Raw genomic sequence first — 18,430 nt, forward strand, 5'->3', positions numbered from 1 at the left:
CTGTGGCGTTCTGTAGTGCAAAACAAGATATCAACTAGCAAAGGTAAGACCATTAACAAAGCAAAGAAGACAAGGGCTTTGATTGATTGATTGAAAGATACAGATGGAAACCGGGCTTTCGGCCCACCAAGTTCATGCTGACCATCGATCATCCATTCACGATAGTACGATGTTATTCCACTTTCCAAACCACTCCCTGCACACTAGTTGAACATTTTTTACAGATGTCAATTAATCTACAAACACACACAGCTTTGGAATGTGGGAGAAAACCAGCACACCCGGAGGAAACCTGCATAGTCACAGGGAGAATGTGCAAACTCCACACAGACAGCACCTAAGCTCAGGATCGAACCCGGGTCTCTGGTGCAGTGAGGCAGCAGCTCTACCAGCCACCCCAGTTGCCTTTGCCTCCTATTAAACTGCAAAGGACTTGAAGTTCAATGGGAATGATTAATTCTTGCAGTGCCACATCCAGTGCGCTGAAAGCATTTGTCATCACCGCTCCGACTCAGTTGCGGTTTCCCTGAGGGGAAACTCAATAAGACAATCTGCAGGACTTTCGTGTGTACAGCTTTTTTTAATGGAAATTAATTTGGATTCATGGATTTTATTTCTCGTCTCCTTCAATTCCATTCAGATTCGGCCAGTGATCTTACGAGGAGGTAACTGGAGCAATTCAGAAGTGGCACCTGTAACCTGCACTTAGATCTTCAGTTACACTGCAAACAGGCCTCCCCTATCCTGCTCAGAAATGGATATGACGCACCTGCTGCCTACCCTGTGCATCTCATGAAACTATATTTGAAATGTATGTGTACGGCACAGGGATTTCATGAAACTACACTGCAAACTTAGACACATTGTTTTCAACCAAAGTTCAAGCCTCTAATAAAAAGGGGTTAGTTTGGTTAATATTTCACTGTGAGCTTGCCGTTCAGGAAGTCTGTGAGGCAGAAAGTCACCAAGGTCTTGCTGGGTGATGAATGATTGGTTTAGGTCTCAGTTCCACTCGATCGTCCCAGCAGTCACGCAGCATTGATGGGAAACGTGTTTCCAAAAGAACTAAGAAGAGAAATACAGAAAGGCAGTACGTAATTTACCAAACTGGTTATTAAATACTTGTATTGTATTGTATTCAAATTTATTGTCATTGTCTCAATTAGAGACAACGAAATGAATTTCTCTTTACAGTCAGTATCATAAAAATAAATAAATAATAAATAATAAAACATATTAAAAATAAAATAGAATTAAAAAAAAAAAGCACCAACACAGAAAGTCCACGACACAACATAACACAATGGCACCAAGGTGAGGAAGGCACCATAATCCAGCCAGCCTCCCCTCCGATCTTCCCAGATGTTCACCCGTGGTCGGGGCCTTCCGAGCACCCGCAGTCGCCACCCCGGGTGGCCCGATGCTCAGGCCCTCTTGCCGGGCTGATGGAACGCTGACGCCGAACCCTGACGGTGAAAATCCTCCTCAGCGGCCCGATCAGCCGCCTCCCACCGGAGTCCGCAGCTCCCGGGTCTTTCTGTGAGGCAGAAGACTTGTAACATAGGTACAACAGAGGAACCTTATAGAAACTTACAAAATTCTTAAGGGGTTGGACAGGCTAGATGCAGGAAGATTGTTCCCAATGTTGGGGAAGTCCTGACCAAGGGGTCACAGTTTAAGGATAAGGGGGAAATCTTTTAGGACCGAGATGAGAAAAACATTTTTCACACAGAGAGTGGTGAATCTGTGGAATTCTCTGCCACAGAAGGTAGTTGAGGCCAGTTCATTGGCTATATTTAAGAGGGAGTTAGATGTGGCCCTTGTCGCTAAAGGGATCAGGGGGTATGGAGAGAAGGCAGGTACAGGATACTGAGTTGGATGATCAGCCATGATCATATTGAATGGCGGTTCAGGCTCGAAGGGCTGAATGGCCTACTCCTGCACCTATTTTATATGTTTCTATGTACAATTCTGCGCTGTTTAGTTCAGTTTAAAGATACAGAATGGAAACACGACATTCAGCCCACCGTGTCCACGCTGACAATATATCACCCATTCAGACTAGTTCTATGCTATCCCACTTTCACATCCACTCCCTACATGCTGGGAGCAATTTTACAGAAGCCAATTAACTTATAAACCCACACGTCTTTGGTACGTGGGAGGAAACTGGAGCACTCGGAGGAAACCCACGCGGTCAAAGGGAGAACATGCAAACTCCACACAGACTGCACCTAAGGCCAGCGTCCAGGGTGTCTGGCGGTGTGAGGCAACAGCTCTACCCGCTGCACCATCATGCCATTGATGCAGTTGAAAAGCATCAGGGAAAGGTGTAAAATGTTGGCAGCATGAAACAGAAGTTTAGTGCTGTTATACAAATTTAATAATGGAAAAGTGGAACCTCTGTGGGTCTGGGATGGTCCATATATCTAGGAACATAGTCAAAAATTACAGCTTATTGACTGGTTGCATCACGGCCTGGTTCGGCAACTCAAATGCCCAGGAATGAAGATTGCAAAAAGTGGTAAACACTGCCCAGTCCGTCACGATTACTGACCTCCCCACCATTGATGGAATCTACAGGAGTTGCTGCCTCAAAAAGGCAATCAGCATCAACAGAGATCTGCACCACGCTCTCATTTCAATCCTCCCATTGGGAAGTAGGTATAGGAGTCTGAAAACTGTAATGTCCAGGTTTAGCATCTTCTTCCCTACAAACATCAGGCTATTAAACTCTACAACCTCTAAATAAGCTACAAACTACATAGACATAGGAGGCATTGTTTTTGTCTTTGCACAATTATTGTTTTTTTGATATATACTGAACTATTTTCGTTGTTTATTGTGGTGTTTACAGAGTACTATGTTTCACATCTGTGATGCTGCTGCAAGTAAAAATAAGTAAGAATTTCATTTTTCCTTCTCGGGACATATGACAATGAAACACTCTTGAGTCTTACAATCCATACAATAAATACCCTCACCACAGTTCCTGCAGTTGTGATAAGTCAAGGGTGTTTAATGATCATATGTACCGACAATGGAAGAATGAAATTCTCCTCGGAGATTTACGGTAATGGCCACTCGTCGGTACTCGGGGCTCTCGTGGACATTTTTCAACATGTTGAAAAATCTTCACGAGCCTTCCCGAGCTTACCTGCCGTTAGCGAGTCTTCCCGAGTACCTGCTATTAGCGTTACGAGCTGCTAAGAGACGTCCCCGAGCTCTGACGTACCCGCTACGTTCATTCTCCGTGCTTACCACGAGTTTGATTTTTTTCAAACTCGGGAGAGCTCTTGGAATGAACTCGTACCGTGGGACAGGGCTATTACAGACCTGTGAACACCATAACATGCAGACAATATATTATAATTAAACTAATAACCATAATACTAGGTCACCACAATAGTGCAAAAACCGAAGTCTGTAGCGCAACCAAAGACACAGTTCAAGGAAGATCACATGGTGAAAGTCTGCAAATGTCTTTAATTAACATAGAACTTAGAACTGTACAGCACAGAAACAGATCATTCAGCCCAGAATGTCCATGCTGAACATGTTGCTAAATTATTCATGTGCCTGTCTAAATGCCTCTTAAAATGTACATGATATCATCAGGCTTTTCAAGCTCGTGTTGACGCAGTCATTGGTATTAAACCTGCTTATAAACCACGGATGAAGCCTGCCCACCGAGTTACTCCAGCATTTGTTTATTTTTGTAAACCAGCACCTGCAGTTCCTTGTGAATAAATTTGCTGATAATTCAAGTGTATCCACATCTATTTTGTACCAGAGATGATTGTTGAGATGTTCTCAGGAATTAACTTTTGATTCCAAGGCCTGGAAATTCAAGTTGCAGTGAAGCTGTGGTGTGATCCCTGTAATCCATGCAATCCTCACCTGAGACGGGGTCTGATACAATATTGTGACTGGGCCACCTGGGTGGGGAAAAACACCAGGAAATAAATATCCTGCCTCAACCAATGGATGGCTTTACAGAGCACAACTAAAGCTCCAGTTCCCCACTGCCAGATAACACGCACCTGGCCTCAGATTCCACCAGCTGAATGAACCATTTGTATGGACGGGTAAGACTAGAAAAGAATACTGACTCCATTATTTATCTCAGAAGCAAGAAACCTGACCAAGTGGACCATTGGAAACGAAAATATCACACAAAATATGCAACTTGGTAATTCTCTAGAAGTGTTGCTTCGTAGATGAAAAGAGAGTGCATCAGGTGAAGATCATATTGTGATGGCAATGTTTGTTGCAGTGTTAGTCCGTGAACCAACAGTGATCAATATCACAATTGCGAATGAGAGATAAGAGTGTAAAATGAAGTCTAGAAGCCAATAAAAACTCTCAGCACAATCCCTACAGTTGAGTCAAGCATCAAGAGTGTTTAATTGTTGTATGCACAATGGAACAACAAATGTCTTACTTGCTGCAGTTTCATAGTTCCATGAATGCAATATACTCAAGATGAATATATAATAATAAAAAATAGGATAAATTAATGACTGTAATACTAGTGCAAAAAACAAAGTCTATGGTGTAACCAAAGTCACAGCAAAAGAAGATTGCACGATAAAGGCCTGCAAAAGCCTTTAATTGATCCATCATTAATGATATATCCATTAAATCCCCAATATATCTCCTAATCATTGCATGACACTGCTCTATTTACTCTGACATCGGATACTCTGTAAATATATGATATTTTAAGTTTAAAGTATTTGAAGATTTCAGTTGATGTCGGTAGCTGCTTATTTTCATGCTTCTTTCCCCTTCTCCGTATGGACATTTTCAATTTCTGAGTTCCATATTCCGCATTTAATCCCCATCTTTCCCCCACCCCACTGTCCTCCTGCAGCCATATCCCTCCTCCTGGCTTTCCATTTCACTCAACTCTTCTCTCCTTAACTGACAACCTTTTGTCTCCTTTTCACCTTTGCCTTTGTCATTTGCTCCCACCGAACTGCCAATCAAACTCTTGTCACCTGAATCCACCTTTTGGGGCCTCGACCCGATACGTTATCCGTTCCTTCTCTCCAGAGATACTGCCTGTCCCGCTGAGTTACTCCAGCTTTTTGTCTATCTTCCACCTATCACTCGCCAAACTTTGTCCTGCTCCCACTACTCTTTTCCAGCTTTCTCCCTGCCCCCCTCCTCCAATCAGTCTGAGAAAGGGTCCCAACCTGAAATATTGCCTGTCCATTCTGCTCGTTACCCCCACAGATGCTGCCTGACTTGCTGAGTTCCTCCAGCACTTTGTGTTATGCTCAAGATTCCAGCTTCTGCACTCTCTTGGATTCCCTGCTTATTTTAGTTGATGTGTTTTTGTTAAAGTACATTGTCCGATCCAATGCTTTTTGATATTTAAGCTAGAAATTCTTGGATTAGAAAGATTAATGTCCAAATGGCACCACTGCAGACAAAATCACAATTTTGATTTTAGAGGAGGTTTCAAAACACTCTGCAACAAACCAACAAGCCACCAGAGGGCAGACTGGGCTAACACAGAACTATCTGTCAGAAGCAGGCTGACTGCCAAACTCAGAGCTCAAGCTACTTGTCACATCCGGCTGCCCTTTGCATTTTTAAATAGAACGTAATTCTCAATGCCGTTCTGCAAGGAATTAACTAGATTTTGCAGCTGTATTTAGAGAGGCATTATTGTAAACAAGGAGTTACACAAATCTTCCCAGCGAGCTTGTTCTTGAACAGTTCTTATGATGTAAGAGTTCTTATGACAAAGTCCAGAGATGAAAAGATAAAAGATGTGAGATAAGGATGGAAGAGGCGTGAATTGTGAAGCCAGAGGAAGGAATATGGGTGGAAGAGGATAGGGGGGAAGAAGTGGAAATGGGTACAAATTGAGTTGGGGCACATGGTGAAGAGGGGGAGAAAATGAGGGGTGGGGGTAAAAGAGGGGGGGGGGGGATTGTTTGTAGGTTAATTACCTAAAATTGGAGAATTTAATGTTCATACCGAATTCATGCAAGTCCAGATGGGACACTGGGGAGGAGGGGGAAGGGGGGGGGGGGGGGGGAGGAGGGGGAAGGGGGGGGGGTGAAGGGGGGGGGGGGGGATGAAGGGTGGGGGGGATGAAGGGTGGGGTTATATGGTGAAAGAAGGGTGAGGGTTATGTAGTTACCTAAAATTGGAGCATTTAATGTTCATGCCATTAGGTTGTAAGCTACCCAAGCGGAATATAAGTTGCTGTTTCTCCAGTTTAAGTGTGGCCTCACTCTGGCAATGGAGGAGGCCCAGGACAGGAATGGAAAGGGGTGTTAATATGGTTAGCAATCGAGAGGCCTTGGCAGACCGCGTGCAAGAATGTGGTGAAATGGTCATCTCGTCTACATTTGATCGCGCTGATATAAAGCTGGCTACATCGGGAACGCCAAATGCAGTCGGTCCCTGGATGGAGGCAAGGTAGGAAGTATAGGGATAGGAGTTACATGGGGTGGTTTTGGGGAGAAAGAATATGTGAACCAAGGAATTGTGGAAGAAGCGGTCTCTACAGAAAGGTGAAAGGAGTGGGGATAGAAAGACGTGACTGGTGGTGGGATCCCATTGAAGGCGGTGGAACTATCACAGAATGATGTGTTGGATGCAGACGCTGGCCCGAATCAGCCTTCGATGTAGCGGAGAACGGGATGGTGCCAGTGTACATTGGAACAGGAATGTTTCATATAACCAGCAAAAAGGCAGGCATAGCTGGGACCCGTGCGAGTGCCCATGACTACACCTTTAACTTGAAGAAAGTGAGAAGAGACAAAAGAGAAGTTGTTGAGGGTGAGGGCGAATTCTGCCAGGCAGAGGAGAGTGTTGGTAGAGGGAAATTGATCGGGTCTCTGTTCAAGGAAGAACCGCTGGTCCTGGAGACCTTCCTGGTTGGGGGGGAGGTGTAGATGGACCCGACATTCAATGTGAAGACGAGGAGATGGGGCCTAGGAATTGGAAATATTAAAGAGTTGAAGGGTGTGTGAGGTGTCTCAGATGTAGGTTGGAAGGGACTGGACAAGGAGTGATAGGATGGAATTGAGGAATTTTGAGATGAGTTCTGTGGGTCAGGTGCAGGCTGAAACAATGGGTCCCCTTCCCATTCCCAAACTGACCTTTCTGTCCCGCACCTCCTCCATTGTCTGAGTAAAGCTGCACTAAACTGGAGGAACAGCACCTCACATTTCTCTGCTTCCTCCTTCCCCTGTCCCATTCACCTATACTCCTTCGTCTTCTATCCTTATTGCACACATTTTGTCTTTTCGTCTCTGACCTCTGTCTAACTATCTGCCAATCAAGCAGATAGTCAAGCTGACCTCTCTTCCAGCTTTTCCCCCCTTCTTCGTAGCCTGCCCAACCTCTCCCTATAACTCCGGCCCTCGTGACCCGGAAGCATCCTCGTAAATGTTGAGTACTCATTTAAAGTGAGTTTCACTTTAGGAAAATTAGTGCAAAATGTATTCATTTTTCTAGCAACAGAAACTGGCTCTTCAGCAGGTCACACAACATCTGTGGGGATAAAAACAGAGTTAACATTTCAGGTCAAAGACCGTTCATCGGATGACATTCTGCGATCTTTCCTAATTACCTCTGTACTACATCAGAGTCGTTGCGAATCAGGCAACAGGACCCCAAGATGAGGGCAGCACGGTGCCACAGCTGGTAGAGCTGCCGCTTCACAATGCCACAGACATGGGTTTAATCCTGACATCAGGTGCTGCCGGTTTGGAGTTTGTACATTCTCATTGTTTCCTCCGAGTGCTGCAATTTCAAGTCAAGTCAAGTGTCAAGTGAGTTTATTGTCATGTGTCCCTGTATAGGACAATGAAATTCTTGCTTTGCTTAAGCACACAGAAAATAGTAGGCATTTACTACAAAACAGATAAATGTGTCCATATACCATGATATAAATATATACACACATGAATAAATAAACTGGTAGTGCAAATAGCAGAAAGTGGTTGCTAATAATCAGAGTTTTGTCCGAGCCAGGTTTAATAGCCTGATGGCTGAGGGGAAGTAGCTATTCCTGAACCTGGTTGTTGCAGTCTTCAGGCTCCTGTACCTTCTACCTGAAGGTAGCAGGGAGATGAGTGTGTGGCCAGGATGGTGTGGGTCTTTGATGATACTGCCAGCCTTTTTGAGGCAGCGACTGCGATAAATCCCCTCGATGGAAGGAAGGTCAGAGCCGATGATGGACTGGGCAGTGTTTACTACTTTTTGTAGTCTTTTCCTCTCCAGGGCGCTCAAATTTCCGAACCAAGCCACGATGCAACCGGTCAGCATGCTCTCGACTGTGCACTTGTAGAAGTTAGAGAGAGTCTTCCTTGACAATCCGACTCTCCGTAATCTTCTCAGGAAGTAGAGGCGCTGATGAGCTTTTTTGATAATTGCGTTAGTGTTCTCGGACCAGGAAAGATCTTCAGAGATGTGCACCCCCAGGAATTTGAAGTTCTTGACCCTTTCAACCATCGACCCGTTGATATAAATGGGGCTGTGGGTCCCGCTCCTACTCCTTCCAAAGTCCACAATCAGTTCCTTGGTTTTGCTGGTGTTGAGGGCCAGGTTATTGCGCTGGCACCATATGGACAGTTGCTCGATCTCTCTTCTGTACTCTGACTCATCCCCATCAGTGATACGCCCCACAATAGTGGTGTCGTCAGCGAACTTGATGATGGAGTTCGCACTGTGGTTCGCTACGCAGTCATGGGTATAGAGTGAGTACAGCAGGGGGCTGAGCACGCAGCCTTGAGGTGCTCCCGTGCTGATTGTTATTGAGGCTGACACATTTCCACCAATACGAACAGACTGTGGTCTGTGGACGAGGAAGTCGAGGATCCAGTTGCAGAGGGATGCGCACAGACCCAGTTCTGCGAGTTTGGTAACCAGTTTGGAGGGGATGATTGTGTTAAATGCCGAGCTGTAATCAATGAATAACAGCCTGACATATGAGTTTTTGTTGTCCAAGTGGTCCAGTGCGGATTGGAGGGCCAGCGAGATCGCATCCACCGTTGATCTGTTGTGGCGGTACGCGAACTGCAGTGGGTCCAGGTTTTTGTCGATGTAGGAGTTGATTTGCTCCATGATCAACCTCTCAAAGCACTTCATCACCATCGGCGTTAGTGCTACTGGTCGATAGTCATTGAGGCACGTCACCTTACTCTTCTTGGGCACCGGTATAATTGATGCCCTTTTAAAGCAGGTGGGGACCTCAGACCTCAGAAGTGAGAGGTTGAAAATGTCCGTAAAAACTCCCGCCAGTTGGTCCGCACAGGTTTTTAGAACACGGCCGGGTATACCATCAGGTCCAGGTGCTTTTCGGGGGTTCACCCCTCTGAAGGATTTCCTGACATCAGCCTCTGTGACTGAGACTGAAATGCCATCACAGCGAATGGGGGATCGCCCCTACCATTTCCTACCATAGTTCAAAGATGTGCAGGTTTGGAGGTTAATTGGCCTCTGTAAAATTGTGTCAGAGTGTGGAGGAGTGGATGATAAAGTGGGATAACATAACGTAACGTAACCTAACATAAAGTAACGTAATGTAATGTAATGTAATGTAATCCAACATAACGTAATGTAATGTAGCGTAACGTAATGTAATGTAATGCAACATAATGTAACGTAATGTAATGTAACGTAACCTAACATAACATAACGTAAGGTAACACCTCTAAAGTCTAAAGTAAAGTAAACTCCACTCTCCCTCAAGGCAAGAGGCACAGAAGTTTGAAAAAAACATACCTCCAGATTCAGGGACGGTTTCTTTCCAGCTGCTATCAGGCAACTGAGCAGTCCTCTCATCAGCTAGAGTGTGATCCTGACCTCTCATCTACCTCATTGAACACCTTTGAACTATTTTTAAATCGGACTTCAATGTTATATTGTTTGGGGTTTGGACACGCTGGAGGCAGGAAACATGTTCCCGATGTTGGGGGAGTCTAGAACCAGGGGCCACAGTTTAAGGATAAGGAGTAAGCCATTCAGAATGGAGACTAAACACTTTTTCTCACAGAGAGTGGTGAGTGTGGAATTCTCTGCCTCAGAAGGCGGTGGAGGCAGGTTCTCTGGATGCTTTCAAGAGAGAGCTAGATAGGGCTCTTAAAAATAGCGGTGTCAGGGGATATTGGAAGAAGGCAGGAACGGGGTACTGATTTGGGATGATCAGCCATGATCACGTTGAATGGCGGTGCTGGCTCGAAGGGCCAAATGGCCTTCTCCTGCGTCTATTGTCTGTTGTCTATATCTTGCACAAGATGTTGTACCGTTTAACCTTTATCTGTGCACTGTGGACAGCTTAATTGTATTCAAAGTCTTTTCTTTGACTGAATAGCATGCAAGCAAAAGTAATATAATTCTTACTTGAAGTTAAAACTGGTCAATTTGATTTAATTAAAAGGAAATATTTTGTGGAATTTCTTCCCAGGGTACTTTTTTTACAAACTAAGTATTTAAAGTATTTCGCTGATACAGTAATGTGGATTTGTTGGACAAAATGTCAAGGCATACACTTGTCTTATCAATTGCATCAAATAATTCATGGCTCTCATGATATAGCAATCATGACCATGATTTATTTAACACTGAATTGGCAGAGTGATTTTTATTGAAAGCCTCTGGGGAAAATTATAAAAATGGAATAAAGGAAAATGCTTGTCAAATGGAAAGTGACACTGATGGAAATGCAGATACAAGGGACTGCAGATGTTGGTTTATAAACAAAAACACAAAGTGCTGGTGTAACTTAGCAGGTCATGCAGCAATTCTGGAAACATAGATAGGTGACGTTTTAGGTTGGGATCTTTTTATTGTCCAATCATACTTAACAAACAGGACTTCGATGAGTCAACTCTTTAAATGTTTTATATCTTCACTGTGCTACTTTCCTGGTAACGTAAGAGTTAATCAACTGTTCTTCTGATGTGTATATGTAGAGTTTCATGTTTTCTGTTTAATTTTTCTTCACCAAGCTGATTTGAGTGTTTACATATCGGCCCGATCAACGAGGACGTGTAAGGTTAACAAACACCTCCTTATTTTGCAAAGATGAAAAAACAGCCTTGGTGTTAAAATAAATACAATCAGTTTGCTGACTCCATTGGCAGCGTGGCACAGCGTCAAGTCCTGCAAATAGATTGCTTTCCTCGCCCCCTTGCTCTCAGAGGTTATTGAAAATAAACTTACACCCTGATAGCATTCCGATGAGCTCCCTAATCTCAGTTGCACTCTGTAAGAAGAAGTAACTGGTAGTTTAGCAAAATACCCTAGATCAAAGGGGGATTAATCTCCAATTGAATCCACACAAAGTAAACCTGTCATTCAAAAAATTATTTCCACTGAACTAAACAGGGGGATTTTAAGGTATTTGCATAACAGGGAGCAACAGACTTGAGCCAGGTTAAGAGGTTCAGAATTCAGTCAGCATTTAGCTTTTTTTTTGGTCTTAGGAAAAGAGGACAATGCCTGCTATGTATTCTAACCTGATAATACAACTGGATGTTGCCTGAAACTGGATAGTTTTGCAAACTTCGGCGAAGGAAGTATGGGTTTCACTTTCAGTTACTGCAAATCTGATTTGGAGGCATTTAAGATGTAATCCCAGGCAGTGCCTGAAATCTCAACAATGTTAATTGTTTTTTTCAACATCTTTGTTAACTGTCTTGCCCTTTCCATTACATCTTATTTGCCAATATCGAATGATTGCGATTTGCTTCTTCTGCATTTTGACTGGATGTATTTTAACTTTGTAAAGTTACTTTAAAATCAACATCAAGCTGTACAGACTTGGTTCATATTTCAATTGATTTTCTATCTTTATTCTGAGATACATTGTAGAATTTATGTATATGCATAGTAAAATTGAACTAATAACAGCAATAAATTAGGCTAGTTAAAAAAGTTATAGGTTTAAGCTTAGGCATATTGTTGTCACACGTACTGACGTACAGTGAAGAGCTTTGTTTTGCAAACAGATCAGATAATACTAAAAATAAATACAATCAAGTCAAACGCAGGTACAATAGGTAAAGCAAAGTATAAGATACGGAGTGTAGGATATACTGTAGTTCTCAGCATTATAGCACATCAGTTCCAGAGATAAAATCCAATGTTTGTAATGGGATAGAGGTAAATAGGACAGTATTCTAGCCTATGGAAGGACCGTTCAGAACCCTGGTGAAAATAACATGAATAATTGGAGGTTTAAAATAATCTTTGAATATTGATGTAGAACTTTGATAATATTTTTATCGGCAATAATGCATAGTAAATATTCAGAAATATTAACACTATTATTGTGTTTTTTATACTGAACTTTTTGTGGTTTATTATGGTGTTTACAGTTTACTCTATTTATATTTCTGTTGTACTGCTGCAAGTAGGAATTTCAATGTTCGGTTATTGGGACATATGACAATAAAACACACTGGGCCAAGTCATCCATTTCTGTTGAGCAAGGAGTTATGTCCTTGACATAGCTGGCTGACTTGTTCATAGATGGAGATGTGGGGAGCTGGAGGTTGCGAGGAGAGGGGTAGTAACCAATTGTCACAGTAGTTATGATAAATTAGTGAAGTTTCTCAATGAAGTCAGTTATGACTGAAATTTGGATTGTGAGGCGGTTTTGGCAAACTGAAATAATGGATTAATATACCGTTTAAAAAAACCCAATTTCAGTCTTAATTAAAATGTAATAATGTTTAAGGGTAGACAGTCAGATCCTATTTTCCAGAATGGAAATATTTTTTTAAATAGCTTTAACGTGAGAGGGGCAAAGTTTAAAGCAGATATGCAGGGCAGGTTTTCTGACCCAGAGGGGTAAAAAACTTGCCCTGTACATCTGAGTTAAAGATGAAGAATGTGCTGCCAGGGATTGTGGTGGAGGCAGACATGATAGTGGGGTTTAATAGACTTTTATGAGATAAATACATGGATATGCAGGGAATGTAGGGATTTGGATTATGTGTAGGCAGTTAAGGGTTGGTCGAGCATCATGTCAGCAGTGTTCTACACTCTTCTATGTTTTATGGTTTTGATTAGCATCATTTTTGAAAACACATATGCTGTTGGGAGTTTTAAATACTGCACGTTTTTTGATAATATAACATACATATTACCAAATATTTATGCATGTCTGTTGTAATTTCAAAATCAGAACTACAATATATTAATGATAAATAAAAAATTGAGTTTTAATAAAACCCAAATTACAAGTGCCAAGGGCAAAATAGTTTTCATGATATAGAAGGAAATTACTAGGTTTATAATTAAATCTTTTATTATTCAGTATTGAAATACACAAGAGACTGCAGATGCTGGAATTTGAGCAAGGGACAAAGTGCTGGGTAACTCAGGCAGCACTATCAGGTTACCTATCAGGCAGCATCTGTGGAGGGAACAGACAGGCGATGTTTCAGGCCAGGACCTACTTCAGACCAACCCGAGCACTTGAGTCTGAAGACGGGTCCCGACCCGAAACATCGTCTGTCCATTTCCCTCCACAGATACTGCCTGACTTAGAGTTCCTCCTGCACTTTGATTTTTGTCTTAAGTATCGGTCATTGTAATTAGAACTGTGCACAGTGTCATTGTGCTTATTATTCATATTCCTCTAACATCGTGAAATAAAATGGGGTGGGAGTTTGCAACCTTCATGTGGTCCGCCCTGTTTCAACGAATGCAATCAACCTGGCGTGCAAATTCAAATAAGATCAAATAGAACAAGTTGTCCTACAATTTTAGGCTGTGCACGCCATACGCAAGAAGAAGAAGAAGTGAAATAAAATCATTCTCTGCTGAGGTTTACAACCATCATTACCTATCTTTATCTCTTGTGGAATTATTTCAACAATAATTTAGCTGGAGTTTGAGCCGTTAAATATGACGATGTCCCTGTAAGTGTCTTTATTTGCGGTTGTCTTAGATCTCAAAACTTCATAGCATACTTACTGGAGTCATAGAGCCCCAGTCAGAGAGCTGTACAGCAAGGAAAACAGGCCCTTCAGCCCACTTTGTTCATGCCCACCAAGTTGGTATTCTGGGCTAGTCGCATTTGACTCATAGACCTCGAAACCCTTCCTATTTGATAGCCCTCTAACCTATTCCTATCCATCTATCTCTCAAAAAGTATTTAAAAAATTGTACTTGCATCTGTTTCCACAGTTCCAGATGCGGACCCTGAACTTTAACTTTGAGTAACAAAGTTGTCCTGAGGTCCCTCTTAAATCTCTCCCCTATTTCCTTAAGCCAATGACCTCTAGTTTTAGAATCCTCTACCCTAGGAAAAAGACTGTGAGCACTTTATCTTTGCCCCTTGTGATCTTGTACACCTCAATAAATTCACCCCTCAGCCTTCTACGCTCCAAAAAGCAAAGTCCCAGCTTTTCCAACCTTTCCCTGTAACTCAACCCCGCAAGCCAAGGTAACATCCTGGTGAATCTCTTCTGCACTTTTTTCATCTTGATGGCATTAAGTTAGTTGGAATGGAGACAGGCATCCTGCAATTGATCCTAGAACTCCATGGCTGGAGAAACCTCCAGCGCCTCTGCAGCAGAGACTGTCCAGCAATTCCTACCAACATCTACGCCTGAATGCAAACCAAAGGCAGGATTTAATTTGGCTGCTGTGGTCTCTGCAGCGGGTTAGATTTTCACTGTCTGCACTCAGAGGATTACTTTAGTTACAGATGTTTGACTACCTCAGAAAGATTAAGCCCAACATTTACGTGTAAGGGGAACTGTGAATATTGGCCATCTTGTTAACGTTTAAAAAAAAGTAGCTTCAGTTTATTTAGTTTTTATACACTAACCTGACTCTAACAGTAACAATTGAAGACAAGTGGACATCCACAAGCTGGTACCTTTAAGAATAAATATTGCAAAGGTGCAATTGAGGCAACAAGGCTATACACTAGACTTCATTTACTAAGCTTCTTACAACTTCTCAACATGACAAAGTATCTTTGAAAACACTGTCTCCTTTACTAAAAGCCGTGAAAATTCTTAAAACAGTAGCTTTTTACTTGCACACTTCCTGGACATTTTACCTCACAGACCAGCACACTGCAAGCTGCTTTTATGTACACAGATAAAAGTGTTGTGACAGATGACCGTGAGCAGGATTTGCACAATGTTTTATACTGTAACTATGTTGTGAAACTAAATGGATTTTAGCTTTCTCTCCCCATCCACAATATAGATCTGGCACCAATCTCGGGATGAATGCATTTGATATACACTGCAAATACTAAGCATCTTTCAACTTTGTAAAATTGTATGGCGGAATCATTATAAAAGGAATAGAATGAAATCCAAATGAGATAATTTTTGAAAATGATTGAAGTTTCAGCAGAAGAAAGAACTCCCAGAGTTTTCTTATTGCCCGGAATAAGAATGGGTTGTCAATCACGATTAAGCTTCGAGAATCGGAATCCCTTTGAAATGCAGCTGTTTCTTCTTTAATTGTGGCCACGGATACTGAAAAAAGAGAGAAGACCAGCCTTAAAGATGAGTAAGGAATACAAAACAGCCTGGGATTAGCTTCAGAGTTCAAAGGTCACTAATTACACTAAGGAGTTCCCAGACACTCTGAAAACACAAAACAGGTCACCTACCAAACTGGAAACAGACTCTCTTTTAAAAAAAAAATCCTTCTGAAGTGGTAGATTTCCAGACATGACCAAAAACAACCCAGCTGGGATCAGCTGACTACAAAAGGTAAAAAAGCATGGGCTTCCTTTGTCCGCAGAGGTCTGGTGGAGGGAACGCTGAACCTGCAGATGGTCTCGGCAATGCTGTTTGTTCACACTTGTTCCCCCAAAATAAAAGCATGAACAAACACGGAGAAACGTTTTTTGAACCAAATTTTAGTTGAGATCATATCTGTCTAGTATCTTTATGTCCAATAGTTGTTAACTACACTCACCCAAAATTCTGATATTTTAACTGATTTATGCTAGATGTGCTACTGTATATATTTATCCTGAAATGAAGATGCAGAATACAAGACATTTCCAAGAGCTTTTGAAAGATGCTTGATCACACAAAATAAAAATTGATTAAAAGTTGTTTGAAAGCGGATGTCCTCTACTTAATCACTTGTGATGAAAATAGATGTCTTTGTTGCTTAGTGCGTAAATTGGCGGACAACAGGAACTATTTGGTACAGGAGAACAACAACGTTTTTGGGGAAATGTTTTTTGCAATAATGTCCATATATTTCGGGTGGCATGGTGGCGCAGCTGGTAGAGCTGCTGCCTCACAGTGACAGAGACCCGAGTTTGATCCTGACCTCCATGTGTGTAGCTTGCATGTTCTCCCTCTGTCTGTATAGGTTTTCTTTAGGTGCTCTGGTTTCCTCCCACATCACAAAGATGTGCAGGTTTGTAGGCTAATAGGCCTCTATAAATTGCCCCGAGTGTGTAGGGGGTCTAAAAGTGAGATGACATTGAATTAGTGTGTATGGGTGGTCGATGATTGGCATAGACTCAGTGGGCATGTTGTATCACTAAGACGCATATATTTCATGTACTTCAGTATAAAAAAAATCTTGATAGCACATAATGTGAAGGTTTCAAGAAATTGATAAAATAGTTGGTAGAATTATCTTGTGGCCTGCGTGGCTTTGGCAATGATATAGGCAAGTCACTGGCAGCTGTGGTGAGGAAAAATAGCAAAGGTTGAATATAATGACTGACTCTGGAATACTGACATACCAACATTTCTAATGTTTTACATTCATTGGTTTGCTATGTCAGATGAGGAAATATTGCTGACCAATTTGGTGAACTTTTTTGGAAAATTGCCACAAGGTATGAATGAACTCTGCTAGATTTATTTTTCAGTCGGCTCGCTTCAGCTTGGGAGAAGGCAGTATATCAGATCTATCCTGGTTGAATAGCGCTCTCAATAGATGCTCAAGGAGACTTTACAATGTTACTGCATTTTTGGCATTGGGGAGCTCTCACTGTTGGCACATTTTGTCAGTTGATTATCAAGTGCTTGAAGCAAAACAAGTCATTAGAGTATAATTAAACTGGGGAACTGTGGTGTGTTGTTCATTTAGGTTTGAAGCACACATCAGCAGAAACACTTTTTTCTCAGCAACGTCAGTGAGGTGATATGAGTTTATGAACAGAACTCTAAGGAAGTAAAGACCAATGATGGTTCAATGCTGCTGACCTATTCTTTTATATCTAAGGGGTGGCACAGTGGCATTACTAATGGACGTGCTGCCTCCCAGCACCAGAAACCCTGGTTCGATCCCGACCTCGAGTGCTGTTCAATTTTCATATTCTCCCTGTAACCTCATGGGTTTCTTTCAGGTGCTTTGATTTCCTCCCACATCCCAAAGATATATGGGTCTGTAGGTTAATTGGCCTCCGTAAATTGCCCCTAGTGTGTAGGGAGTGGACGAGAAACTGGGGTAATATGGGCATGCAGGTAGGCATACAGGTGCAGCAGGCAGTGAAGAAAGCGAATGGTATGTTAACATTCATAGCAAAAGGATTTGAGTATAGGAGCAGGGAGGTTCTACTGCAGTTGTACAGGGTCTTGGTGAGACCACACCTGGAGTATTGCGTACAGTTTTGGTCTCCAAATCTGAGGAAGGACATTATTGCCGTAGAGGGAGTGCAGAGAAGGTTCACCAGACTGATTCCTGGGATGGCAGGACTTTCATATAGAAACATAGAAATTAGGTACAGGAGTAGGCCATTCGGCCCTTCGAGCCTGCACCACCATTCAATATGATCATGGCTGATCATCCAACTCAGTATCCCGTACCTGCCTTCTCTCCATACCCTCTGATCCCCTTAGCCACAAGGGCCACATCTAACTCCCTCTTAAATATAGCCAATGAACTGGCCTCGACTACCCTCTGTGGCAGGGAGTTCCAGAGATTCACCACTCTCTGTGTGAATAATTTTGCAATAATACAAAGAATATGAAGAAAGACTGGATAGACTCGGCTTGTACTCGCTAGAATTTAGGAGATTTGAGGGGGGATCTTATAGAAACTTACAAAATTCTTGAGGGGTTGGACAGGCTTTATGCAGGAAGATTGCTGCATCATTCAAATGCTAACTGGAATTGAATGTAAAGATCACACATACAGTTCTTTATTTACCCAAAATTGAATTCTCTAATTTTAGATTATTAATCTACAGCCTCCCTTCCTCCCTCTTTTTCCTTACTTTCTTCCCTGCGCCCGACCTGGATGCACATACATTGCACCCTTTCCTCCTATATTCCTTCACAATGTGCACCTCTTCTATCCATATCTCTTTCTCACACTTTGTCTTTTCATCTCTGGTCTTTGTCCAACCATCTGCCATTCAACCCCACCCCCTTCTTCTGTATCCACCTGGCAGTTGTCAGTGTAGAGTTTGCACTTGGTCCCGGTGACCGCATGCGTTTCCTCC

This window comes from Amblyraja radiata, chromosome 9, assembly GCF_010909765.2.
Source record: "Amblyraja radiata isolate CabotCenter1 chromosome 9, sAmbRad1.1.pri, whole genome shotgun sequence".
In the NCBI taxonomy this organism is placed as follows: Eukaryota; Metazoa; Chordata; class Chondrichthyes; order Rajiformes; family Rajidae; genus Amblyraja; species Amblyraja radiata.